Below are 26,883 nucleotides of genomic sequence, written 5' to 3' on the forward strand. Positions count from 1 at the left end.
ATAAGCAAGTAATAGACACATACTACATGATTACACTTATATGAGGTCTCTAAAATAGTGAAATTCATAGAATCAGAGTGTGAATGGTAATTGGTTACCAGGGGTTGGAGAGGCAGAAAGTGGGGAGTTATTAATCAGTGGGCATAAAGTTTCAGTCAAGCGAGATAAATAAGGTCTGGAGATCTACCATACAGCATTGTACCTATACAATAAATATAGGTACAATAAAGCATTGTGTACTTAAATATTTATCAGGAGGGTAAATCTCATGTTTAATGTTCTTACCACAATAAGAAAATTAATTGCATGAGAAAAAGAATATGACCCACATCATAGCCATGTAAGCATTCAATGAGCCAAGACATTCAAGTAATAAGTATTTGATAATTGGTGGTTATTTATTGTTATTGTTATTATTATTATTAGATTGCTGGCCAAGTGGGTGAAGAACATAGGGTAAATGTTGACTGATGTTTATAGGGGCAAAAACAATTAGATGATGATATATGACTTGTGGTTGTTTGGACTTCCCTTGTAAAGCATATCTCTTGAAGCTTTGAACTTCAAGGAAACACCTCACACCTTGATTTCTGACCTTCATAAATCAAAATATTGATTAGACTTTGTCTTTATTATGTAATGTTAGATTGGTGAACTTCCAATACATTTATGGAGTCAAAATGCATTTTCGTTTGGTAATTTCTGTTAACAAGGCAAAAAGCTTTCTTAAATAAACAATTATATTTTTAGGGAAGTGTAAATTAAAGCACTATTCTTAATTTTGCTAAACTTGTCCTCCTTCTAACTGTGTAATTTACTCTGACGCTCTCCCTGTTCTTGTAACTGCTAAATTGTGAAGCTCTTAGCCAGCCCTCAGTTTGAGCTGTTAGACGCATGTGAATGTGATAGAGCTTTGGTTTGGGCTCTAGGGCTGTGGACTGGGAGTCAGAGTTTGAGGTCTGGTAGTTGAGCCGCTGCAGCCCACGCACTTTCTCCCCAACTGAGGTTGATGTAGTTGAGGAAGCCATGATCCCCATGTGGGTCGTTCAGCCTTCCAGTACGAGGACGGATAGATGAATGGATTCCAGCCATGATAAAACAATCAAATGCTGAAAAATTATGGCGAAAATTGTGAATATCTAATTCATTTGTCTGTTGGCTCAGGATGGGCTCAGAGCTGCCATCAGAGGGATAATCTGAACTTCCTCCCCAAGTACTCCCAGTTATCAGCCCAGACACCCTAAACCAGGTCACTTGGGGTCATTGGCATCTTCCTCTCTATCCAAGGCTGGTGCTCATGAATAAACAAGCAGGCATCTTGCTGCTGTCTCAGTCTGCCTCAAGAAGGCCACCGTCCCAGGCATGATGTTACCTTCAAGGGTTCCCCACATTTCCAAACTTCAGGGGGCCAGAGGGGTGCTAGGCTTGCTGCAGACACAGAATGAGTGAGCTTTTCCCAACGATCCTAGATCTGAAGCAGATCTGCTCTTCAGAGGCCTCCTCTGTCTCCTTTTCTCCTTGGGGAGAGAAGCCGGGACCAGCTGGGGAAGAGACACCGGAAACCCCCCCTCTGTTGTGCCCTGGCCCCTCCTTTACTGATGACCCCTTCTACTCTCCTCAGTACAAAATAGTAACTCCCTTGTGCACCTCTGGGTGCAGACAGATACTGATGTTTGTGTTCGGGGGAGGGTGTGGCAGTCTAGACCTTAGCTCTGCCAGCTAAAGCTCCCTGTTACATACACATAATTCAAACCAAGCTCATTAAGCAACCAAAAAGCCTAACTTGGTAATGCCTTCCTCGAGAGCAATTTGGCAGTGTTGATCAAGATCCTTAAAAATATTCGCAGCCTTTTACTCAGCATTTTAACTCTTAGGAATTTATTCTCAGGAAATATTCAGGTAGGTTCATCAAGATCTGTGTTCAAGGATTTTTATTTTAAAATGTATCTCACTAATACACATGTAAAATTAGAAATTCATGACTTTAATGTCCATGATAGAGGAATAAATAAATCTGATGTTTACATATATGTAATAAAATATTTTAAAGCCATTAAAGTCACATTGAAGAGTCGTTAATGATCTAGGAAGATGATAATATTGTAATGTTAGGTTTAAACTATTAGATATAAAATTATAGATACAGTGTAGTGTCATCATATATCATATGATATGTATAATACATGTTGTATATGTATTTATGATACATATACAATGTATTTGTATATAATGTATAGTACATATACAATGTATAAATACATATATATTTATAATACATATACAACATGTATTATACATAGCATATTATAAATATATATACATGCATTATACATAGCATATATTTATATATGCATGTGTGTGTATACATATGTGTGCATGTGTGTATGTGTACATATACCAGAAAGAATGCCCTGAGATATGAAGAGTGGCTCTATCTGGGGAATGGAACAATTATAGTTAATTTTTTTTTTCGGAATATTCTTTCTATTTTCCCTTAAGTTTCTATAATGACCGTGTATGACCTAATGATTTTTTTTTTTTTAATCTTTACAATGATTCAAGCAACAGAAGTTACCAGAATCTCAAGGACACAATTCTGCAACCGAGAAAGCAGGGTATGCTATTCCAGGTCTCCTGTGTGGGGACCTCCCAAGCCTGCTCTCCCTCTTTGGTGCCACAAACTTTGCCAAGGGGGCAAAAAGCTGGAGACCAAGAGCAGAGATGGGATGGATCTGTGTGATATGGTTTGACTCTGTGTCCCCAGCCAAATCTCATCTCGAATTGTAATCCCTATGCTTCAGGGGAGGACCTGGTGGGAGGTGATTGGATCATGGGGGTGGTTTCCTCTCTGCTGTTCTCATGATAGTGAATGAGTTCTCATGAGATCTGATGGTTTAAAAGTGTTTGGCAGCTACCACTCCTGACTCTTGTTGCCATGTAAGACGTGCATTAATTTTCCTTCACCTTCCACCATGATTGTAACTTTCCTGAGGCCTCCCCAGCCATGTGAAACTGTGAGTCAATTACACCTCTTTCCTTTACAAATTACCCAGTCTTGGCTATTTTTTTATAGCAGTGTAAAAACGGACTAATATACCATGTCTGAAGCCTCGTGTCCCAGACAGCCACCATCCCCCATACTCTGGGGCCCTGAAGTGAGATGCCCTGACTGCTTCCAAGGCGTTGACTTTATCTCAGAACTGTGCCTCATTTCCTGGACTAGTCTGGTGTCTTGGGGGGCAGTGGAGAGCAGAAAGGAAGACTTAGTCTGCACTGGCACCCCAGCTCCACTACATAAATGACCTGGGAGGCAGGTCTCCTCACCTGTAAAATGAGGATAATAATACCACCCACAGGATTATAAGCGAGATGACGTATGAAAAGAGCTTGGTATTGTACCTGATATATAGTAAATGCCCTGTCATTGGTGTGCATGCACATGTGTATGTGTGTGTTGTGTGTGTGTCTCTGTGTGCGTTTTCCCATCTGATAAATGTCATCCAAAGTCATTTTCAGCACTCACTTCTTAAAGCTTTTGATTAATTTATGCATAGTATTCCTACTGGACCTATGCCAGACAGAGTACATGGGAGTTTCTTGGTTCTGAGAAAGAGGAGGGAGTCAACAGCTCCATGTGGACACAATTGCTCTTGCTGTCCTCTCTTCACAGTAGAGGTGGAGGATGACTGCTGGCCAGCCCTGAGGACTCTCCCTGTCCACTCTCCTCACAGTCATGAGGCTGGACCACAGCTGCCTTCAGGGACCCCCATGTCCAGGTGTACCTGCTGAGTGGAAAAGTCAATAAACAGTTACAAATACAAATCACTCAATGAGGGAATGATAAACTTGAGAGGAGGCTAACATTAGCATCATCCTCACCATCACCATCATCACCCTCACCATCACCATCATCACTACCATCACCATCATCACCCTCACCGTCACCATCATCACTATCATCACCATCATCACCCTCACTGTCACCATCATCACTACCATCACCATCATCACCCTCACCGTCACCATCATCACTACCATCACCATCATCATCACAACATAATGAACAGATGAAAATTCAACTGGTGTTCACCTGGAAGCTCAGAGCCTGGTGTGGCCTGGGTCCTCCCTCCTTCTGGACTTTTAAGTGCCTGGAAACCGCCAGGTTTGCACTTGACTGTACCCCTTTCAGGAAACCACTGCTGTCACTGTTAGGTGACCTGGCTGGAAAGGAGGGCATTTGGGTGACAGGGCTTGTGGGCCATCCTGGCTATGGGAGTACGTGCCATTGCAGAATCATCCCACACTGGCACCATCAGGGCCATGAAGGCAAGCACAACATAGAATGAGGCCAAATGCAAATTGTTTTAAAACACACAAATGAGCTTGGTTCAGGTGGTGCCAAAGAATTCTCTATTTCAGCAGAGAGTTATTTTGTGCACTTTTACTACTATCATCTAATAAAAATGCAACTGTTCATGGAGTCATTAAGCTGTACTTTTAGGAGATGCTGTCAAGGAAAGCAGGCCACAAATTTAATCTGATTTGCTAAACTGATTTTAGTTAGTCCTGTCAAAGCCACATCAAACCTTCAAATCTATGTTCTTTCTTTTGCATCGTGAAATTGTTACCCTGAACACTTAGAATCAATTTGATTTGGTGATACCCTTAGTCACTCAAAGTGCCTACGTGCACTCAGGCATGTGATGTGGTTCCTGACCACAAGGGGCTAAGGGGAAAGATGATGTAAGATATAATGTGAATGGGAAAACAGGTGGCATGGACTGGAGGTACATGGGGGGTCAGGAAGGGAGGAGATGGTGCTGGCTGCCATATGAAAAGCACCTCCTCTGTCCAGGCCTGAATTGAGTGTTTAACCTGTGCAGCCACACAGAACCCACGCTGAGAAGGGTCCTGCATTGATGTAATGCTCTGCTGCCTCTGTTTTGAAATTCTTAGTAATCATGAACATGGCATTCTGTATTTTCATTTTTGTACAAAAGCTGTTTCCTTTTCTTTCTGGACACACAGCCAGACCATATCTTCCAGCCTCCCCTGTGGTCAGGCATAGCCATGTGTCTGAGTCTAATGGATGCAGGGTGAAAGCCATCTGCATGCCCAGCCCAGAAGCGTCTCTTTGCAGGAGTCTTTAAAACACACACATGAGCTTGGTTCAGGTGGTGCAAAGAATTCTCGATTTCAGCAGAATTTCAGAATGTTGTGTGCTTTGACTGCTGTCATCCAACAACAATGCAACTGTTCCTGGGGTCACTAAGTTGTCCTTCTAGGAGATGCTGCCAAGGATAGCAGACCAGGCTCTTTCCCCTTTTGGTTAATTGGGGTATGACCCTCAGGGCAACTGTGGAAGCCAGATTTTGAAGATGGTATAGCTTGTGCTTGAGTCTCTGAATAACTACAGGGAGCAGAGCTCCCTGTGCCCTCTGCTCCCTTGTCCCAGCCACTTGGAACTGCCCTGGACTCTCACACAAGCAAAACAGGCATCTCTGTGTTGAGTGATCTCAGCTTGGGTTCATGCAGCCTGGGCTGCGTGAATGCCTCGTTTTCAGAGGAGGGAACTTTCTCAGAAGTTTCCCAGCAGACTTCCTCTGTCAGCTTGTTAGCCAGAATTATGTCTCATGTTTTTCCAAACTTGTCTCATCAAGGAGAAGGGAATTGCTATGATCAGCTTGGATGAATGAAGACTAACTCCATAGGGTTAGAGAGGGCTCTGGTCACCCCAAGCCCAGGGCTGTCCACACCTGAGCAAAACTGGGCTTTGAATCATGGGATTTGGCAGGGACTTGTCATTGGGTAGGCAGCCAAATAGTGTCTGGGCAGAAAGAAACACTTTAAAAAAATAAAATTTGTTTTTAAACTTCTGAGGACAGACAATGACCGTGTTAATTTTTTGAGGAACAATAAAATATTCCCTGAAATTTCTTGTACATTGGGGAGTGAAAAAATTACACACGTTGCATGGGTGGAGAGAAACTGTCCCAGAACCGTGAGGTTTCTGTAGAATTAAGAATGCCACCTGTAGATCTCCAACCATCACTACTAGTTTGAACTCTTAATTTTCCCACCTCTCAAATGGATGCAATACAGTCAAAGGGGAAGAACACGCAGAGTTCCCTGGGAATTGTGATTAAAATGTGCTTAAACATCAGGCAGAGAGCGATGTGGGAAGTGGCTGATGTTGACGTTGAGTTTCTTTGGAACAGTCTACATTTTCGGACAAACTATTTTCCTGCTTTATGTTTGGTTTGCATATCAGTAGGGAATGTCAAAGGCTGCAAGTAACAGCATATCTGACTCCTTCACTCTATGGCTTTTAAGTAATGAGGGGTTTATTTTTCCTCATGTAACAGGAAGACTGGAGGTTAGTGGTTGCTGTTGCTGGTTCATAAACTCAGTGGTATCAGCACTAATCTTCTGCAGTTTTCTTAGAATTCTTCTCTTGTTTGCAATATGGCTGTTGGAGCTGAAGGGGTAACGTCTGGGGCAGAATGAAGCTGTTTGGGGCAGGAGAGACATTTTGAGCCTCGTCTGTCTCATTTTACCAAGAATTACAAGTTTTCTAGACACTGGCCCCAAAGCAGGCTCTGGCCTTGGTGTCATGGCAGAACTGAGTGATAGCCCACCCCTAATTACAGGGCAGACTGGGCAGTGAGGAGTGAAATGATCAAGACTGACTTAGACAGAGGATCAGGACCCATCCGCTGGGGCTGTTGATCCCACAGCTTTTCTGAACCCAAATGGGTTTCTTCCAGTAAGAGACAACAGAGGAGTGGACATTGAGTAAGCAACAAAGGGTGTGTATCATGAGCCGCCAAGGGGCTGAGGGGAGAGGAATGGTTTATATAAATAAGGCAGGTGGGATTTTTGAACCTCTCCTAGAAGCTTAAGGAGGGAGGTTTGGGGCCTGCAATACTTTTTGATAAAAATAAAGCCCAGAGCAAAGTGAAAACCACAGCAGAACTCCCATCTGAGCTGGTGCTGGTGTCCAGAGCTGAATCCCACCGTCTTTGCTGCCAGCCTGTGTTCTACTGGCGAGCCAGCCCTCGAATGTGACAGGGTTGTTATTCGGTCTCTCCGGAATGAGCTGGCGAGCATGGTAGATTATCTCTCCAGTCAATTAGACCACTGATAAGAGGGCTCGACTTCCCTCTCGGAGCTCTTAAGGCAGGTGTGGCATTTCCCTTGCTTTCCTTTGGCCTCCCTTCATGCTTCCTTTGCTTTCCTCGCCTGCCTGTGCCATGGGGACAGCTCTGTTCACGTCTTCTCCTCGCCAGACATGTGCCACTAGTGCAGTGCAATCCGATAAAAATGGAACATGAGCCACATAGGTCTCTTTAAACTATCTAGCAGCCACGTTTTAAAAAGCAAAAGAATGCATGGAAATTAATTAAAAACTATTTTAGTTAATCCATATATTAAAATATAATTTTAACATAGAATCAATAGAAAAGTTATTAAGATAATTTTACACTTTTTTCATAAGAAGACTTTGAAGCCTGGTGTGTTTTACACTTTATATATTTCAGTTCAGATTAGTCACATTTCAAGCAATCAGTAGACACATGTGGCTAGTGGCACCGCTGTGGAGAGTACACGTGTAGAAAACAGATACCATGATATTCATCTCTTTATCTCCAGGACCTGCTGAACAGTGGACCCTTCATAAGTACTCAATGAATGAATATGAACACGCTGCTAGAAATGGGCCTTTTTCAAACATAGGTATTGGCTGGGGGTGGAGGTAGGGGCAGAACAGAAAGCCCTGGAACACTGTGCCTGGTAATACAGAGCATGGACTTACATTCTCACACCTTGGGCATGGCTGCATCAGCAGCTGACCCAGATATCTTGAAATTCCTTAGCTTCTTTCTCTCTCTGCCTCCTCATCTGTAAAAGGAGACAGCAACACCTATCTTGCAAGTTGCTGGGAAGATTAATTGAATAGGCATACACAAAGTGCTAAGTACCCGACATGCCCATAAGCCCTGAGGAAGCAGTAGCCACAGTTACTTTAAACCAGAGATTCTGTCAGTCATATCAACAACTTGTACTTTAGTAGCAGCAGGATGGTTTGGCCAGGTTCGTCTGTGCTGGTCCTGAAATTGGCCTACCAGTGGTAGGACTCTTGTGGTATAGATTTTCTCTGTTTTGGGAGCAGTCTGGACAAGGGGTCACAAAGCAATTCGTGGTGTTCGTCTTTTTAGCTGTAGCTGTGGAAAGTCCTGTGCCAACCCTGGGGCTTAGGGTTTAGTCAGCAAGGGCACATGTGGAACGAGGGCGGGCCCACTCTGGGAGCCCACGGTACCCCCCAAGCCTGAGGGCTCAACTTCCCACGGGAGCCTGGGATGACTTAGGGCAGCCAGGTCCCTTCGGAGCAGGGTGAAGATCTGGACCCCACTGCCTGCTGTCTGTGCCCCATCGGCCATCCTCGTATGTTCCACCCCTCTACCCTGTCCTCTGGACGCCCCCTGACTTTTTCCCCTAAATTGACTGACTTGAAATTTACTTGCTTGAAGCAATAGAAACCACGTGTTTCCTGATCATACCTAGCTTTGGAAACAGAAAGTGGGCAAAACAAGCCAGGCGCATAGTGGCATCGAGAAAGGCAAAGGCTAACTTCATTAAAAAGCTTCTTTGTGGTATCAGGCAGGAAGTGAAACGGCTTTAAATGGCAAACATTTCTCAATCATTTAATGCACCAGTAATCTTGGCATTCTTTCTCTTTTGTCCCCTTAAAGAAAAAGAGAGCCCAGATATAACCCAGACGAGGAGGGGGAGGGCCCGAGCCTGTGTGTTGGAGGAGCTCCTTGCAGCATTGGTCCTCACCCCCATGAAGCTTCACAGGAGGACTAATGTCAGACGTGGGTGCAGAGGACAGCGCAGGTTCTGTTGTGTGGCTGAGCCCGGACCGCCCCGGGTGGATTGCTGACTTCTTGTTGGTGCCACTCGCCAGCCAGTTCTCTCAAATCTGTAACCATCAGAAGCCCTGTAAATGGCAAACTTTCCATGTTAACCTGTAGGTCCATTTCCTGGGGATGGTGAAACCCCAGTCCCCACTGTAGCATTGACCTCTGCTGCCAAATGCCATTGTCCTGGTGTCCACTGCATGTTAGGCTCTTTACACAAAAACCAAAAACAAAGACAAGCGTGATAGGCTGAATCCTTTCTTGAAGAAAAAAATTGCATGTATATATTGAATAGCAAACCAATCAAAATGAAAAGGAAAACCAGAAGATGGATGCCACTGATACACTCTTGCTAAGTTGCACTTTTTAAGATTCATTTATAGATGTCAAATAGGATATGGCACATGGAGGTGTTCAGTAAATACTCCTTAATTGATGAAAAGGCAGACATATATGTGAAGATTTTTAGGGAAATAGTTACATTTTGGGGAAATAGCAGCCAATTTAAGTTGGTAACATAAATGGTGCCAGATGAAATCATATTGACTATTGACTGAGACCAAAGTCCAGCCAAGATGAAATTACTCTCAAATGTAATGACTTTAGCATAAAAATTCTCAGAGTGGTTTCCCACATCTCGTTAACCTTTGTCCTGTTCTGCAGCTGGAGGGGCTAGGCATTCTCATAGGGCACTAAGGAAGTGAGAGGTGTGCCTTAAGGTGTGGCTGTAACTCACATTTCTGGACTTCCATTATCATCCTGTCTAATCCTATCACCGCCCTGCTGCATCTGGCAAAATCTCCCTGTTCTTGAGCCTCCAAGTGGATGAATTAGCTCCCATATCACCTCTTTCCTGCTGTTGGCACAAGGTTAGTCCAAGGTGTCGCAACTGTTTGTTTAGTGTCTATCTTTCCCATACAAGCTCCTCCAGGGCACAGATCCAGAATTATACACTCCAACATCCCAGTAACTCCCACAGTGTCTGGTAGGTAATACTTTAACAAGTGCTGGTTGAATGAAAGAGCAGGTACATTCTTTGGTGTTCAAAGTTATTAATTCCATTTGTTGTTGGTGTTTTCTTGTGGTAGATTTCGAGCCTTGCTTCTCATCGTTCTCCTTTTTCCTAAGATATATAATGAAGGCAGACTTCTCACCTTGCAAAAGGTTAGTCCCATTTCTAAAGCCATTTTGTGGGCTCTTTTGAGAGTCTGGAAATGTCTCCTACATCTCTGGGGAGAATCCCAGGTGAGGGCTTGGCAAATGTAGCTGCAAACCAAAAGAGCTTGCCCTTGGAGCTAAGTGGAAAGGGCATTGTGTCCCTTCTCTTTTAATTTCAGTCCCTGACATTGTCATTTGTCTGGCAGGGAGCTCTGCAGGCTGAGAAAGCCTGATTGTCTCCTCTTGGAGCTCCTTGTAGCTAGATCCAGTTTGCGATTTTCCCTCATTGATTTTTCCTGCTTAAATGTACTTGAAGCAACCTTTTTGAATATGGAAAAAGGTTTTCGCACGGTCCCAACAGCTAGCAGGTGACAGCCGTGATACTGACTTGTGCTGCGCTGATTTTAGGGAAGTATTTTTTTTTTTTTTAAGAGCCCTGACAAGAAGTGGCTGCTTTCTCAGGTGGTGCTATTGCAGAAATGTTACAAACAATGGCTACTTGTGCAGCCTAACATCACTTCTTTGGCTCACATTTCTACAGAAATTGCTCACAGGCCTGTAGCCTGGTTGACGCTCTTCCTTGTTTCAATTCATCTGATTATTCTAATGTACATCAGACCTACGGTCCCCTGTCTGATGAAGCCCCAACCGTTAAGGGGAAGTATTTGTCATCTCAGCACCTGGTTTCAGGAACAAAGTACTCACCTCCTGGCCGCGTAAGCTGTTTCAAAATAACCTTTGTTCAGGGATCCCAGAGGGCTCTGTGCAGTCCTGACTGTCCTGCAAGCTGGCTGAGCGGCGGGGGTAGGGAATTCAGGTGATCAGGACTCCCATGGTTGCCATGGAGACCATCAATCATTTGAGGAAGCCTGCTGGGAGGGAGTGGGGTGAGAAACCATGAGAAAAAATCATCCACCTTTTCACGATTTGTTAGCACCTAATGCAGCCATCAGGCTTGCACTTTTGGAAGGGGTTATTTGGAGCACTTGATTCTGGAAATAGAAGGAAAGCTAAACATTGTAACTTCCTTTGGCAAATCCGTCTAATTTGTGCATCAGAGATCTCTCACAACTCTTTAAAGGCGCTGAGAGCCTGAGGCTAATTAGGGCAAGGGGTGGTGCTCTTTTCCATGGTGGGCCCATTGGGCCATATACACACCTTGCAGGCTGTAGGGGTTCCTGGCTGCCATGGGGAATCCCATTCTTGGGGTTTCTGTTTACAAGCCTAGCTATAGGTTGCTAACCTTTCAGGCTCTCACCAAAGTGTGCTCCCTTCTGTTGAAGACCTACTATGGGTCAAAGGTTTTTCCCACATCCTCTTCTTTGATTTTTTTTTTTTTTTTTTTGTGACAGAGTCTTGCTCTGTCACCCAGGCTGGAGTGCAGTGGCACAATCTTGGTTCACTGCAACCTCTGCCTCCCAGGTTCAAGCGATTATCTTACCTCAGGCTCCCGAGTAGCTGGGATTACAGGCATGTACCACCACGACCAGCTATTTTCTATATTTTCAGTAAAGACTGAGTTTTGCCATGGTGGCCAGGCTGGTCTAGAACTCCTCACCTCAAGTGATCTGCCCTCCTTGGCCTCCTAAAGTGCTGGGATTATGGGTGTGAGCCACTGTGCCCAGCCCTCTCCTTTAATTCTTATGAAACCTTCGTAAGGTGGATGTTGTCAACCCTATTTTACAGATGAGGAAACAAAGGGCCAAGAATTGAAATGACCTCTTCAAGATCACAGAGCTAATAACTGTACAGCAGGGAATCCACCCCAGCTGAGGGTGAAAATTACGTCTGTTCCATCATGGCACCCTCTCGAAGGAGCTGATGCAGGAACTCGTTCTGTGCTATTCCTAATAGCAGTCACTCAGGGCATTGCCTCATCAGCACTTCCTACGGCCATCTTGGGTGTCCGTGTCCACTCCGTGTCTCGGCACTCTGTAGCTGTCATCAGTTTGATGCATCTCCCCTTCCCTAGGAGAACCGACCAGGGCTGTCTCACCTGTAACACAGGTGAGGAGTTAGGGAGCTTGCATGTTGGCCACCCCAGGCACTGCCAAGAGCCAGATCCATTCCTTTAATCCATTGACCCTGGAGTTTGAGAAGAGCTTCCAATCTGAAGCATGAGACTCTGAAATAAAAATAATTGCACTTTGGTTGCTTTTCTGGATAATCTACAGATTTGTAAGCCTAGAAAATGAGACATTGCCATTGAACTAAATTTGAGAATTCTGTAAGGCCCTGGGGTGTGTCCAGATGCCCCGAGGAAGTGACCAAGGCCATCATGGTGCTGTTGCTGCCTTAAGCTTGATATTCTTGACATGGGTATCTTTTTCCTGTGGGGAGGACTCCATAACCAGGCTGGTGCCAGCCAGGACTTGGGTGCCCTTTTCCCTGGCTGCTTGTCTGCTTAGGCTCTTTCCAAGGCTTTACTTCTGCCCATGTCCCTAAAGAAGGACCATCTTATGAGAGAGAGAGGGAATGCCAGAGGCCTCCTGGTTCTACATCTCATTACAATACCTGTAACACCTTTGACCTTAGAGTCCCTCTCTTCTTCTAGAGCTACAAAGAACACCAGAAAGGTGTGTGGCAGTGGTAGGGACTCCAGACAGACTTGGTTCCACCAGGCTTTGGAGGGAAGTCATGTACCTCTCAGCCTCATACTCCACATCTGCAAAATGGGAATAGGAAGGTCCGTGTTGCCAGGGTAAGGAACAAGGCATGTTTAGTACTTGTCTACAAGTAGGTATTCCATAAGTGGTTACTATTATGCTTATATAATAATAAACTTATTACATAAATCTAACTTTATAGAGCTTCTGGGAATTGGAAGGGCTTAGCTCTGATGTTCCCTTCCTCCTTACCTCAGCCAGGAAGAATCCCCCTTTTCCTCCCTCCTGCAAGTCTTGTCTTGCCTGACCATAGAATCTAATACTACCCTTGTGATTGTCATCTGAATATAGACTGCATCTTATCTGCTTAATAGATTGAGGCTCACAGAGGTTAAGGGCTCAAGATCGCAGGCTGGTTAGTGGGGAAGCTGGAGTTCAAACACTGACCCATATTCCTTATCTCAGCACAATGGGAACAATAGCATTAAGTGCCAAGTTTCAGAAACTCACATGAAGACTCTTCTTTTGCTTTCGCTTAGAGGTGGGAATGAGAGGGTCTGAGCTGTCCCATGTTGGACATAGGGAACTGGACAGGCCTGCTGGTCTCTAGCACACAGCATATTTTACAGGGAACTTACCAACTTTCCACTTTCTCAACCGGAGAAGGGTTTAGAAATAGCCCCCAGCGATATGGGTGTAGAAACTCCTGATAAAGTATAGCCATGGAGAGGAAATGCTCGGAGGTGCTGGGCCAGCAGGAAGTGGGAGCTGTTTCTAGCACAGAGGATGTGGCTCAAGACAAGGTATAAGAAATGAAAGTCAAGAAAGAAGTAGAAGTGGAATATTGAGGTGCCTCAAGCACAAGGAAGTGGCTTTATTGGCCAAGGTGGAAGGACAAAACAGCATTGCAGCAAAGATTTTGGGTGGGTGTGGAAGCCATTTTTCCTCTTGTAGCAGCTGCATAAGGGAGGTGTTGGAACCTGGAGATTAGACATCTGGTGTATGGAGATTCTCAGTGAACTCTCATGGGGACTACGTACAAACCACCTTGAGGAAAAATTGAACTTCTGAAGGCAAAGAAACATTGATTTCAGCGAGGTTTGGTTGACTGACTTGCTTGCATTTTAGTCTTACAGCTCTGCAGGATGTGCTGGTGAGCCGGGAGCTACTCTGGGGAGGCAGCTCTGGTTTTCCTTAGTGTTGAGGGGTCTACCAGCCGTTGAGCACAAATGCTGTACTGGGGTTTACAGAGAGCAAATAATTTCATCCTCACAGTAACTCGTAAACTAGGCAAATGCTATCACCCACATTTTACGGAAAGGAGGCAGCTCAGAATCACAGTATTTAATTAACTTGTCCAAAAGTAGAGTTCAGCTGGCAAATTGATGTGAACCCAGGTCTCTCTGATCCAGAATTGAGATTCTTTCTGCTAGGTGGCTTGTCCATATACAGGTCTTGCTGGGAAATTTTTCTCCCCTACCTATGAATGAGAAGCATAATCAGTGACCACTTTGTGGGGCAAGGGTCCCTTTGAAAATCAGATGAAAGCCACTACGGAAGAGTGCATATGCCCCCCAACTTTAGGGAACTGAGGGCCCTTTGAGGTGCATCCAGAAGTCTCTTAATGTCTGTGGAGCCCAGCCCAGGAACCCTTGTGATAAGGGAAAAGGGAACCAGAAGATGTCAGAAAAGAAAGAATTTTTAATGGAAACAGATTTAAAAACTGCATTGTCAGTACAGCCTACACACTTTGAATTTGTTGCCTTGAACATAACAAGCTTACATAAACAGGCTTCCATTACCTTATATGATAAATGTTCTTGTTTGTAATGTGCACGTGAAAATGGACAACTCATTTGAACATTCTGCAGGTAGATGTTGTTTTCCTATCAGAAAAGCCAAGACATCACATAGCTTAAAACAGTATACTGAGAAGTCGACATGATAAAATAGCATCACTTCCTTTTCCTTTACTACTCAGGTATTTTTCCCTTTGCAGGTGGGGTAGGGATGACTTCCATGCTATTACCCAGACTCACTTTACACTACGGCTATAGTCCTCTTAAAGAAATTTGCATCTCATTGGAATATAGTCCTTTGTATGTGTTTTCACTAAATTGATTATTTTATACTCCCTTCCAATGATCCTTAAAAATGCTCATGCACTGAGAATCACCAATGAACAGAGATGGAAGGGAGTTCAGAGATCATCCAACCTGACCTCCTTTACTTTACAGATGGAGAAAGTGAGGAGCTGAGAGTTTAAACCCCAGGCACTCAAGAAGTACCTATGAAATGGGAGGCCAGATGGAATTTTCGTTCTGTTCCAAAGTCCTGGCAGGGTGGGTATCTTCAGTGGGCCAGGGAGCCACAGAGGCTTTGCTAGCAGTGAGGGGATGGTCACCGGGAAGGAAGGGTGCTCTGGTCCAGGATGGAGGTAGGACCCACCTGTGCCTCTAAGGATAAGCATCACCAACCCAAACCCGATGGGGAGCATCTCTAAGATGAAGTGGAGTCTGAGTGGGGAGGACAGGGGGACAGAAAGGTCCAGAGACTCAGAGACTTGGGGGACAGGGAGAGGATGGTGCAGACCCTCCAGGAAGAGACTCAGGGACCCCCAGCTGTTCCCTGAAGGAGTACTGGTGTGGGTTGAAACGTGACTTGATGGGAAAAGGGGAAAAAAATGTGGTTTAGTCTTAGGCCTCTGTGGATGTTTGGGACCATCTGGGGAGGCGGGGAACTTGGCTGTCAACACGTGTGAAAAGCCTGCCTGAGCACATTTTGGACCAGGTACTGTGGGAAGTTATAAAGGAGTAGAAGTCAGGGTCTCCACTTTCCAGCTTCTTAGCCACAGAGGTTGATGTGGTTAGGTGTCAAATTTAGCCACTTAACCTTTCGTACTTTCATTGGCATTTTCAGGCATTTCCTCCTTTTTAGTTGGATGAAAACCTGGGTTGTAATCCAGTTTGGCAGCCATCATCTGGGTAGCTTGAGATAACTGAGTCCTGTGACCTCTTGAGCCTCAGTTCCCTTGCCGGCCAAATGCACCTTCTTCCTGTCCCCAAGAAATTAGAAATGACTTGTTTAAAGAGTTAAATTATAAGTCATATCAGAGGCACAAAAGACCCTGGCTGTCTTCTGAACATGCTTTGACTACAGCCACGTTCAGAGCATGATCACGTGCAAAGACAGGGTTTGTGTTTCTGGAGAATGGACTGAACATTTCGGAAGAAGCAGGGAGGGAGACACAGACACAGCATCCTCCCGGTGCGGGGAGGGCTCCCAACCTAGAGGCAGGTCCACTGTAGCTGCCAGCAATGCTTTTCCGTAGAAATGAGTTCACCTGATGTCAGGATGCCTTCAAATTGGAAATGATTCTCACTCTTTTACCTCCAAGGTTGTCAAACAGACTTCTGATGATCAGTTGGCTTCCCAGTGTAATTTGTCTACACGGAGCAAATGTTTGGTCACAGGAAGTAAGTGCTGGTCAACTTGTTGGTCATCTCTTGTTTCAGTTAAAAATTATACATTGGCGTTCTGGTTTCTCTGCTTGGTTTCCTGTGAGTTGCTTGGTGTGAGTCACACACAGCCGCTGACCCCCAATGCCCCTTCCACACCCTGCACCACTGTCTCTTTCTTCCCAGCCGCTGTGTCTCCCATCTTCACTGACCATACACAGGGGCTCAGAGCCAGTTTTAACTCTCAGGAGATGACTGTGGGGCTCAGCTGAGTCCTCAGAGCTGTGTCCTATTGCAGGTTCCTGAAAGTAGGAAGTGTGACCACAACCATAGCCCAAAGGCCTGTTGACACCCAACAATGCTAACTGAATGAATGAATGACTTAATGCCTGGGCACAGGTGGAAAGAGAATAGAGGGTAAAGCTCTGGCATGAGGGTGGGGAAGTTCCTATTAGAAGTTGGTGGAAGGAGGAATATGCCAAGGCCACTGCCCGGCCTCTTTCACTGTCCCTGCGTGGTTGTAGAAATGCCAACATGGCTTTGTTTACAAAATGAAGCAGGTGGAGTTGAGATCTTGGAATCATGGAAGGGAAGGTACAATATCATGAAGATTTCCGTGCACACTTCAACATTCAACTCTAAAGTCATTGCAGTTCACGGAGTTTGCATAGATAATCCTAAAACTTATATGCAAGAGTAAAGGACCAAATGGAGAAAATTTTAAGGGAAAAAATATGCTGTGAGATTTGCTCTCCAAGCACTGACTTATTAAAAAGCCATTGTCATTAAGACAGTGCAGCATCGAGGCAGGAACAGAAAGCAGATCAATTGGCCAGACTGGCCGAAAGGTCCGCTGGTCTAGGACAGAGGCAGGGTTACGCATCAGTGGGAAACATTTGCTGTTTGGGACATTTGGTTATCCAAATGGGAAAAAAAGTTAAATTAGCTCCTTCCCTCACAGCAAATAAATATGTCAATTCGGACAGATTAAAGATTTATTCACAAAAGTGGAAAGATAGAATACCTTCCAACGTTGGGTAGAAAAGCATCTTAAACAAAACACAACAAGCAAAGGCCGTAAAGGCAACATTCATACATTTGATATGAAAACTACAATTCCTATGTCAAGAAAGATAAAGATGACCATATATTGGGGGAAAGTATTTACAACAGATATAACCAATAAAAAACAAGTGCTAAGAATATGTATGTAGGAAAACAGGATAGCAGCTCCTCAAAAAGTTAAATATAGAGTTACCATATGAACCAGCAACTCTGTTTCTGTGTATATACCCCACAGCATTGAAGGGAGGGACTCAAATCAATATGTGCCCACCAGTGCTGGCAGCAGCGCTATTCCTGAGAGCCAAAAGGCGGAAACAACCCTACCGTGCCCCAGTGGATGAACGGGCAAAGAAAACGCACAGCATCCGTACCACGGAACACTCGCCAGCCTTAAGAAGACAGCACATTCTGGCCGGGCGCCATGGCTCACGCCTGTAATCCCAGCACTTTGGGAGGCCGAGATGGGTGGATCACAAGGTCAGGAGATCAAGACCATCCTGGCTAACACGGTGAAACCCTGTCTCTATTAAAAATATAAATAAATAAATAAATAAGTAAATAAATAAATAAGAAAAAGAAAATTAACCAGGCGTGGTGGTGGGCACCTATAGTCCCAGCTACTTGGGAAGCTGAGGCAGGAGAATGGCATGAACCCAGGAGACGGAGGTTGCAGTGAGCTGAGATCGTACCACTGCACTCCAGCCTGGGTGACAGTGCAAGACTCTGTCTCAAAATAAATAAATAAACTAACTAAATAAATAAGAGACAGCACATTGTTACACATGCTACAGCACAGATGAACCCTGAAGACATCATGCTAAAGCACAATTATGCACAATTACGCTAAGACAGTGTACATGAAGGAAATATTGTATGATTTCACTTATGTGAGATACTTAGAGTAGTCCAATTCATAGACACGGAAAGTAGAATGGTGGGTTCCAGGAGATGAGGGAGAGAGAAACGGCGAGTGAGTGTTGAATGGGGGCAGAGTTTCAGTTTGAGAAGATGAAAAAGTTCTGGAGGTGGAGAGTGGGGATGGTTGGTCAACCACACCAATGTACTTAATGCCACTGAGCTATATCCTTAAAAATGGTTGAAATGATACATATTCTATATTGTGTATATTTTACCATAATGAAAAAATAAATGAAGTACTGACGCATGCTGCACCACAGACGAACCTCAAAAACATGCATGCTAGGTGAAAGAAACCAGACACAGGAGATCATACATTGTATGACTCCATTTCCATGCAACGTCCAGAACAGGCAAATTTAGAGGGACAGAAAACAAATGCATGGTGGCCAGGGTCATGGAGGAGCGAGGGGCTCTGGGGCTGAGGGCTAAAGTGTTTCTTTTTGGGCTAATGAAAAAATCCTAAAATTGGTTGTGGTGATGGACACACAGCTCTGTGAATGTTGTCAAAGTCACTGGAATGTACACTTAAAGTGGGTGAGTTGTATGGCACGTGAATTATATCTCAATAAAGCTGTTACAAAAAAAGTTAAAAAAAGAATATATAAATAACCCTTTCAAAATTAGGAAAGGCAAACAACAAAGAGAAAACCGGGCAAAGAATAGAGGGGGAAACTTGATAGGCCAGTAAATATATGAGAACAAGTTCAGCCCAGGGAAATGCAAATCAGAGCAATAGCGAGATTCCGTCTCACCCATCAGGCTGGCAGGAATTCAAATCCTTTCATCCCCAGTAACAGGGAAGACGTGAAGCAACACAAACCATTGCGAGTCACTGTGTGGAGACGTAAATTGGTACAGACTCTTTGGAGAGCAATTTGGCAATATTTGGCAAATGGGGAGAACCACACACTTTCCACTCAGCAATTCTACTTCTAGGGATGCACCCCGGGGACTTTCTCATGCGTGTGTAGAAGTTCTTTGTAAAAAGGTCGATGTGGCACTGTAATCTCAAAAACATTGGAAACATCCTAAATATCCACCTCAGGATGTGGATAAATGAATTGTTTATGAAGCAGTAGAACACTATACAGCAGTTAAAATGGACTGCCCGTGTACTGTATTCATATGGATGGATCTTTCAAACAAAACATTGAAAGGCAAGTAGAACACCCCACTTATACAATGTTTATAAAACAGGCAAAACCACATTTACATAATTTATACACAGGACTTCTTCAGCTCTACCTGTATTCTACTGTAGATCTTTTTCTTCTCGAAAATGAAAGGTCTGAAGCAAGTGTGTCAAAAGGTTAAGAATGATTAAATCTTACAGATGTTGATATGGTGTTTGTTATATTATTTTATACTTTTCTATATGCTTGAAACAATTCATAATTCAAAGAACATTTTAAAGACCTACATGAGGGGAAGAGCACACACTGGGGCCTGTCAGGGGAGTGAGGCGAGGCAGAGCATTAGGATAAGTACCTAATGCATGTGGGGCTTAATACCTAGGTGATGGGTTGATAGGTGCAGCAAACCACCATGGCACACGTTTACCTATGTAACAAACCGGCACATTCTACACATGTATCCTGGAACTTAAAATGTAAAAAAAAGAAAAACAAAAAACCTATACAGTGCTGTGTATTTGAGGTCACGTGCATGATTTTGGAAAGCTTATATGCTTCCCCATACCTCATGAATGGTGACCCAATTGGGAAGTCTGCCCAGGTCAGATGGGTCACTGCCTCTGGGGTCTGGAATTAGCCTCTGCAGTTGGTCAGCCAGCAAAGCCTTTCCAAGCGTTCCTGGTGCGAGCCACTTGGGGGCACATCCTGGATCCTGCCCAGCTTTGTGCTTTTGGTCCTAGCATGGCATTTGGGGTAAATGCTTGGGTGGGTGAACCCTCCCGCAAAACACACAGATAGGAAATGTGGATCTCAACCTGAGGACCTATATGAAGCTTAGAGGGAGGAAGGTGTCTTAAAACCTTCATGGGCTCTGCCTGGTAGATCCCAAAGTTATCCTTATAAGATGTTTGGCCTCGGCCCACTGTTTCAGACTGAAGTGTAAACCTATGTGTTACAGGATCCACCTTGAAAGGGCTACTCACTCTTTCTTGGAAGATACTTCTTAACTGTGTGTGAGATGATAACCAATCGGAAGGGTGACCATCGGGAATTACAAGGAAGCAGCACTCATCAAAACAGCAATGTGAAACTCCGTCTGCACCCCTTTCTTACAAATGGCAATAACTGTATTGAAGGAGGCCAGTGTGAGTTTCCCTGCTAGGGTGGGATGAGATGCTGGGCTTTAGGTGGAAGTGGCAGAAAGAAAGAATACTTCTATTTTGCTGAAGTGGTTCTTTTGTTGGAGTGAGTAAGGGGTAGTTGCTAGTTAACAGAAGCAAAGGACGACATGGTAGTACAGAGAGAGCACCTGGGTGTGTGTGCCCGTGTGCATATGTGAAGAGAGACTGTTTCCCCTTCATACAGAATTATTTGATTTTGCCCTCATGTGTATAGGGACATGCTTAATGCACTGTCAGTGAACCCGTGACTGGGTCATTTCTGGTCCACCAGAATATATCAGGCATGTTCTCAACCGAGTGCCAAGTACCATGGAAAGCCTGCAGTCAAAGTCTTTGCTTTCTGTTACTCTGGTGAGGAAAGTCAGTAATGATCATAACCTTAGCTGAGATCCAGACAGAAGATGACCAGTGCTGACAGCTCCTCCCATGGGTTTGCTTAGGCTTTGAGGGATGACTGGGAATGTCTTCAATTTTTTTTTTTTTTTTTTGAGATAGTATTGCTCTTATCACCCACGCTGGAGTGCAATGGCGTGATCTCGGCTCACTGCAACCTCTGCCCCCACAGGTTCAAGCGATTCTCCTGCCTCAGCCTCCCAAGTAGCTAGGACTACAGGCATGCACCACCACGCCCAGCGATTTTTTTTATTTTTAGTAGAGACGGGGTTTCACCATGTTGATCAGGCTGGTCTTGAACTCCTGACCTCAGATGATCCACCCGCCTTGGCCTCCTAAAGTGCTGGGATTACCGGTGTGAGCCACTGGCTGAGAATGTCTTCAATATAATGGAGAAAATCTGAAAACAGTGCCCAATGATAGTGTGGAAGGATGTGATAATATTTTAATATGGACTTTATGCACATATTTGCTTTTATCTGAGTAATTAGGGCTAGCAAAAGGTTTAATGTGTATTGAGCATGTAGTAACAGTGTATGAGCTGAATAGTTGGGCAGCTGGCCTGGATGCACTGAGGCTTTTACTTTTCAGTTCACTGGAAGTCGAGTCTTCTTTCCATAAGGTCTATAGTGCTGAACAATAAGATTGGTTCTAAACTGAAATTAGAATGTCTAAGTGTTCAGCCCAAGTGTACTAGAAAAATCACTTTGGTAGAACATTTGCTTTCTCCTGAAATGCTGTTGGGAAAATAGTTGCTTTCAATTGGCCTTGCAGGGTCTTTGAAAATATCCTCAGTGCTGCAAAAGCTTTATTTAAGAATGCCGCAAATTTTCTCCCACCCTCCATTCTTACCAGTGGCCACAGTGAGATATTACAAAATGGAAAGTATAATTTATTTTTAAATTAGTAAAATACTTTGAGTATAATATTTCTTTTGTGATATTAGATTAGTCATTTGCCATTATTTTCTATGGCAAAAACGACAATCACTTTTGCACCACCCTAATAATTGACCTCCCCTTTAAAAAGCAACCCATCCCCAGAGAGATGGTTTAGTAGGATTCTTCCTCTTTTTTTTTTTTTCACATACAGACAGGGGTCTCCCTATGTTGCCCATGTTGATCTCAAACTCCTGAGCTTAGGCCATCCTCCTGCCTGGGCCTCCCAAAGTGTTGGGATTAAAGGCTTGAGCCACGGCACTAGGCCTCTTTAGTAAGATTCTGGCCCTCGATGATCCCGTGGGGAATTTTTCTCTTCAAGTGTCACATGTCAGATACCTGTTAAATGGTAAGTGGGGGCTGCGGGGCTAAGGGAGGGTGCCCGGCCCGTGTCTGAGTAGGAGGGTCCGTTTATACCAGGCCGGGTGCAGCCAGGCTGAGGCGGGCAGGTGGTGGAACCCCCTGCAGGCTGCAGGGTCCGGGCACTGGTCCTTGCTGCTTCCAGTGGTGGAGACAATGTCAGAAGTTCACAGAGAAGTCATAACGTGTGCCTGGAATGAAAAATTGGGGTTAAAAATTCAGAGCCGTGTCTTTAGTTCATTCTTTGATCCCAGCAGTTAACATTAATTTCTCTTCCAAGTAGGTGATTTGAATGCAGCTTATCAGAGTTTTTTTGGAGTCTCTGTGGTTCTTTTTGTGCAGCTTTCTTTCTTCTTCTTTTTTTTTTTTTTAACTTTTTTCCCCACTTAGTGCTTAAAAAAGGCACGACTTTGAGAAAATAGTCATCTCTCTGGGATTCATCTCTGCTGAAGTCATCAGAAGCTGCACCCACAATGGAGCAGGAATTGGGGAGCTGGCGGTGGAGGGGGGCTCTGCTTGCCTCAGAGACAGAGTTCCTGCTCCTGGTCCCACAGGGTGGCTGTAATATGACTTGGCCTGCATGCCCTTGGCTGTCTTTGCTTGGCCTCCAAACTGGCAGTGTGGCTGCCTGTGTGGGTTTCTCCCTGGCCCCTGGCACAGGCTCTCTCTCTCCTTGTCTGCTGGGACAGGGGCTTCCTAAGAGATGTCTGGTGCTTCGGGTCTGGGACCTGATTGCCCTCGGAGCTCACCTGGGTCTTCTCTCCGGCCTCCTGGACTCTCCAGTTTGCTTATGAGCGTGTGAGGTTTCCGGGCTCCTTTCCTGCAGCCGGCCTTGCCTCCCTGTGGTTTCCTGCCTCTCCTCGCTCCCTGATCTCTCTCCCGGGGAACTCGCTCTTCTGGGCGCTGTCCTCCTCCTCCTCCTCCAGCCTCCCAAGTGTGGAGGTCCCGTGGCTCCATCCTCAGCTGACTCCTTTGCATGCTCTGCATTTCTCCTCTGGATCCCATCCACACTATGTGTCAGTTTTATTTCTATGCAATACTCTTCTCCCTCCTTCCTGACTGGCAGCCCACAATTCTGTTTCCCACTGGATTTTTCCATCGAGATGCCCTGTCAGCCCCAGAGCCCCTGACCCCTTGCCACCATCACACCTGCCATCCCGCGAGTCCCGTGAGGCTTTCCTTTCTCCTTCTCTGACGTCTGCTCCATTCTATCCTTCCCTCTACCTGCTGTCTCACCAGCATAGACTTCACGCTTCGCAGGGGCTTCAAAGCTGCTCCCCGATTTCCATCTCCACCCCCTCCAATTTATCCTGACTGTAGCAGCTTTCATAGTGTCTCCCAAAGAGCCCCCCACCTCCCTGCATGGCTTTTGAGTAGGTTAAGAAATGAAACATTGAGTAAAGATGGAGGTGTCTTTGTTCCTGACAGACATCACATTGGCAGATATGACTTTGCATGCAGTGGATAAGTGCTTGGCTGTGCTCACCTCAGTTTTTTTTTTTTTTTTTTTTTTTGAGACGGAGTCTCGCTCTGTCGCCCAGGCTGGAGTGCAGTGGCCGGATCTCAGCTCACTGCAAGCTCCGCCTCCCGGGTTCACGCCATTCTCCTGCCTCAGCCTCCCGAGTAGCTGGGGCTACAGGCGCCCGTCACGTCGCCCGGCTAGTTTTTTGTATTTTTTTTTTTTAGTAGAGATGGGGTTTCACCGTGTTAGCCAGGATGGTCTCGATCTCCTGACCTCGTGATCCGCCAGTCTCGGCCTCCCAAAGTGCTGGGATTACAGGCTTGAGCCACCACGCCCGGCCTCACCTCAGTTTAAGTGACTTAGCCATCCAGTCTTTGCGGCAATAACCCAGAGCAGGTGTCTGCCACTGGAGGGCTGGTCCAAGGATGACTTCCTGGAGCAGGGTGATAACAGGCCAGAGCAGCAGCAGTGAACTCCTATTTTTCACCAACAGGCTCACTCCAGAGAGGAAAAAGAAGACCAGAGCTGAACCAAGCTTGCCCAGTCATGCATTCCAAAATACCAACTGGACGGGCACTCTCTGTTCCTAGGTGGGCGGTAGGAAAGGCTACTGAAAGGAAGCATCCAGAGAGGGAAGAAGCATTTCTCCTCCTAGGAGAACCAACCAACCTTGTAAAGTCTGCATGCTGACCCTGATCTCCTGTTCAGATACATTCAAGCCCTCCATTTTTGTGCCCCCAGTTTTATTCTCCCAAAGAGAATAGTCTCCCAAGCTCCATTTTTGTCTGGATTAGCCAAAGGTCAATACCATTTGTCTTGTGCTTTTCCTCCTTTGTCTATATTTACATTGGAGTCATTTAAAGTTTACAGAGACTTCAAGTTCAAGTTCAACCACCATAACAATCACTGCAGTAGCAATTCTCAATCTCAAGCTCCCAAGTTCCCACTGTGGGCCAAGGCAGGACGCTAGATGCTTTAGAAGTGCACTTTTGTTTAATTCTCAAGTATAGAAAACCCAGGCTGCCTGACTTCAGCAGTAGGGAATTTATTGGGTCATGTAATTAAACAGTTTTTTAGACCCAGCTCCCTCTATCCAGGCTCAAAGAAGGTTACCATAAGTGGTATCTATCTCTCCACGGCTCTCCATACTTGGTCCATGGACCCATTTTCAGGTCCCATGTAGTTCTAGTATTGCACACAACAGTGACAAGCCCCTCATCCTCTGTAAACCATACACAGTGGTGACAAGCTCAGCGTGCTGTCTAGAAGGGCACACAGCAGTGATGGCCCCAATGTCCTCTGTGGGGGTGGCACACAGTACTGGTGACTCCCACGTCCTCTAACGGAGGATGCACAGTAGTGAGAACACCTTGTTCTCTCATTCTTATCCTCAGAGAAAGAGCAGGTGGTCTTTCCTCGCTATCAAACAGGACTGGCTTTGTCTAATGGACCCTGGTGAGCCTGGCCTGGGCCCTCTGCCCATCCACAGACCCACTGCTGTCACTGGGAGGTTCAATGTACCAGTTAGTTTAGCTCCAACCCCAGGTTACTTGGTGAGTAATTCACAAGGGAAGGGCCATTTCTTCAGAGGCAACTGGAGGCCCTGTTTGCTGTAAGAAGAAGTGGTGCCAGGCGGGGGGCGGGGTGGGGGGTGTATGGAGGAGTAGTATAAGCACCAATCACTGCAGCACCTCTAATGTGCCCTTGCACTTCCTCGGGGGAGCTTGCTTCAGTACAGGGTCTCACCCAGCAGGCCTGGAGTAGGGCCTCCCACCCACTGGAGATCCAGGTTTGTCACAAGCTCCCAGGTGATGCCCATGACCCAGACCACACTTCCAGGAGCAAAGCACTCCAGTGCCCAAGGCCATACAATTAGCAGACGACAGAGCTGGGACTTGAACCCAGTCTGATTGATTCTACAGTCTGGGTGCCTCCTACCACTGCCTGCATCTCTGTGAACACTGCCCAGGTCTCCCTGAGGGAAGTGCTCCTTTTCCTCAGAGCCCCATTGGCATCCCGTATGTCTTTTACAGTGCCAGTGTGCCATGTCTCAGTGTAGTTATTTGGGTAGGCTGTACAATGCACTGCAGGTATTACTGTTGCTCACTTTTTTTCCCTTGAACTTCTCAACTAGAATCCTATGAGAAGGTGGGACTGTTTTCCAGAATGTTGCTTTAATGAGGTCAGGGTAAAATCCCTTCCACTGCTTCTGGTAACCATCTTGCCAGCCAACTATTCTGCAGATTCCTCTCTCTGGTCACAAAGGAACTGTCTTAGGGACCAACCATAGATGGAGAGATCTAATCATGCACTGGTAAGGACATTTGATCTCCTCCTAGTGCTCAGCCCTATGCCTGGTACTCTTGAGCAGGATCCAGACAAAGAAAAAGGCATGAAGAGATTGGCCCTGCGCACCACAATCCACGTAGGGAGAGCAGAATAACCCACATGAAACCGTGGTGAACAAGATGAGACAGCCTGATAATTGAATGCTAATTTGAAGGACTAGAAGTGATGCTGGATTCAGAGGCAGAAGAGATTCAAGAGAGCTGGAACAGGCAAGAAAGATTCCACAGAGGAGGGACCTGAATTGAGTTTTGAGAGGGGGACAGGATTTGGAGGGGGCAGAGGTCATTTTAGGCCAAGGAAACAACTCAGACACTGCCCTCTTCATGTCTAAAAGACAGAACACCTCTGTGGCACTGTTTGTGTTGGGCACACTGACGACATGACAGGTAACCTCCAAAGCTGCCAAAATGACTTGATATTTATTCAGACTCTAAAATAAATTGGCCTATTACATCAGTTGTAAGGAATCATATTTGAACAGTGACTAGATTTGAAGGATCTAGTTATTTTGCTGTTAAAGAAATCTCAGCATTCATTTCCTTTACCTTTAGTGGAAGAGGATCCGCCCATCGATAATATGCACAGGACTTGGCTGGATGCTGGGGAACATGGGGCAGCCGGGGTGGAGGGAACTAAAAGGGAGTGTTAAGATACAGAGATGCATGGATTTGGGGGACCTGTCAACAGCAGGGAGAGATATCCTCCATTCCCCAATTGTTGGCATGTGAGGAAGGTCTAGGCTATTTTACAGTAACTGGGAACTTTTGCAGGGTTTAAAGGAATAAAGTTGGAAACTTTGAGAGAAAGAAGGAGGTCATTGCTGACACCAAAGTTGGGGTACACGGAATGGTGTTGGGGAACGGCACAGGATTGAGACATGAGGCCATCAGCAGAGGGTATGACCTAGAGGGAGGTTTCCCTGCTGGCACTGACTGGGT

At 45.4% G+C, this 26,883-nt stretch overlaps 1 long non-coding RNA gene across 1 annotated transcript; it reads right to left on the minus strand.

The window, feature by feature from the left end:
* Positions 1–2,986: 2,986 nt before the first annotated feature.
* LOC117062764 lies at positions 2,987–11,365 on the minus strand. The gene is made up of 3 exons (XR_004428569.1): positions 11,238–11,365; positions 10,785–10,948; positions 2,987–3,785 (listed from the first exon to the last, which is right to left on the minus strand). It is a non-coding gene; the product is annotated as an uncharacterized LOC117062764 (long non-coding RNA).
* Between the last annotated feature and the right edge of the window lie 15,518 nt (positions 11,366–26,883).

The sequence above is a fragment of the Trachypithecus francoisi genome, unplaced genomic scaffold (genome assembly GCF_009764315.1).
Source record: "Trachypithecus francoisi isolate TF-2019V2 unplaced genomic scaffold, Tfra_2.0 Lachesis_group17, whole genome shotgun sequence".
In the NCBI taxonomy this organism is placed as follows: domain Eukaryota; kingdom Metazoa; phylum Chordata; class Mammalia; order Primates; family Cercopithecidae; genus Trachypithecus; species Trachypithecus francoisi.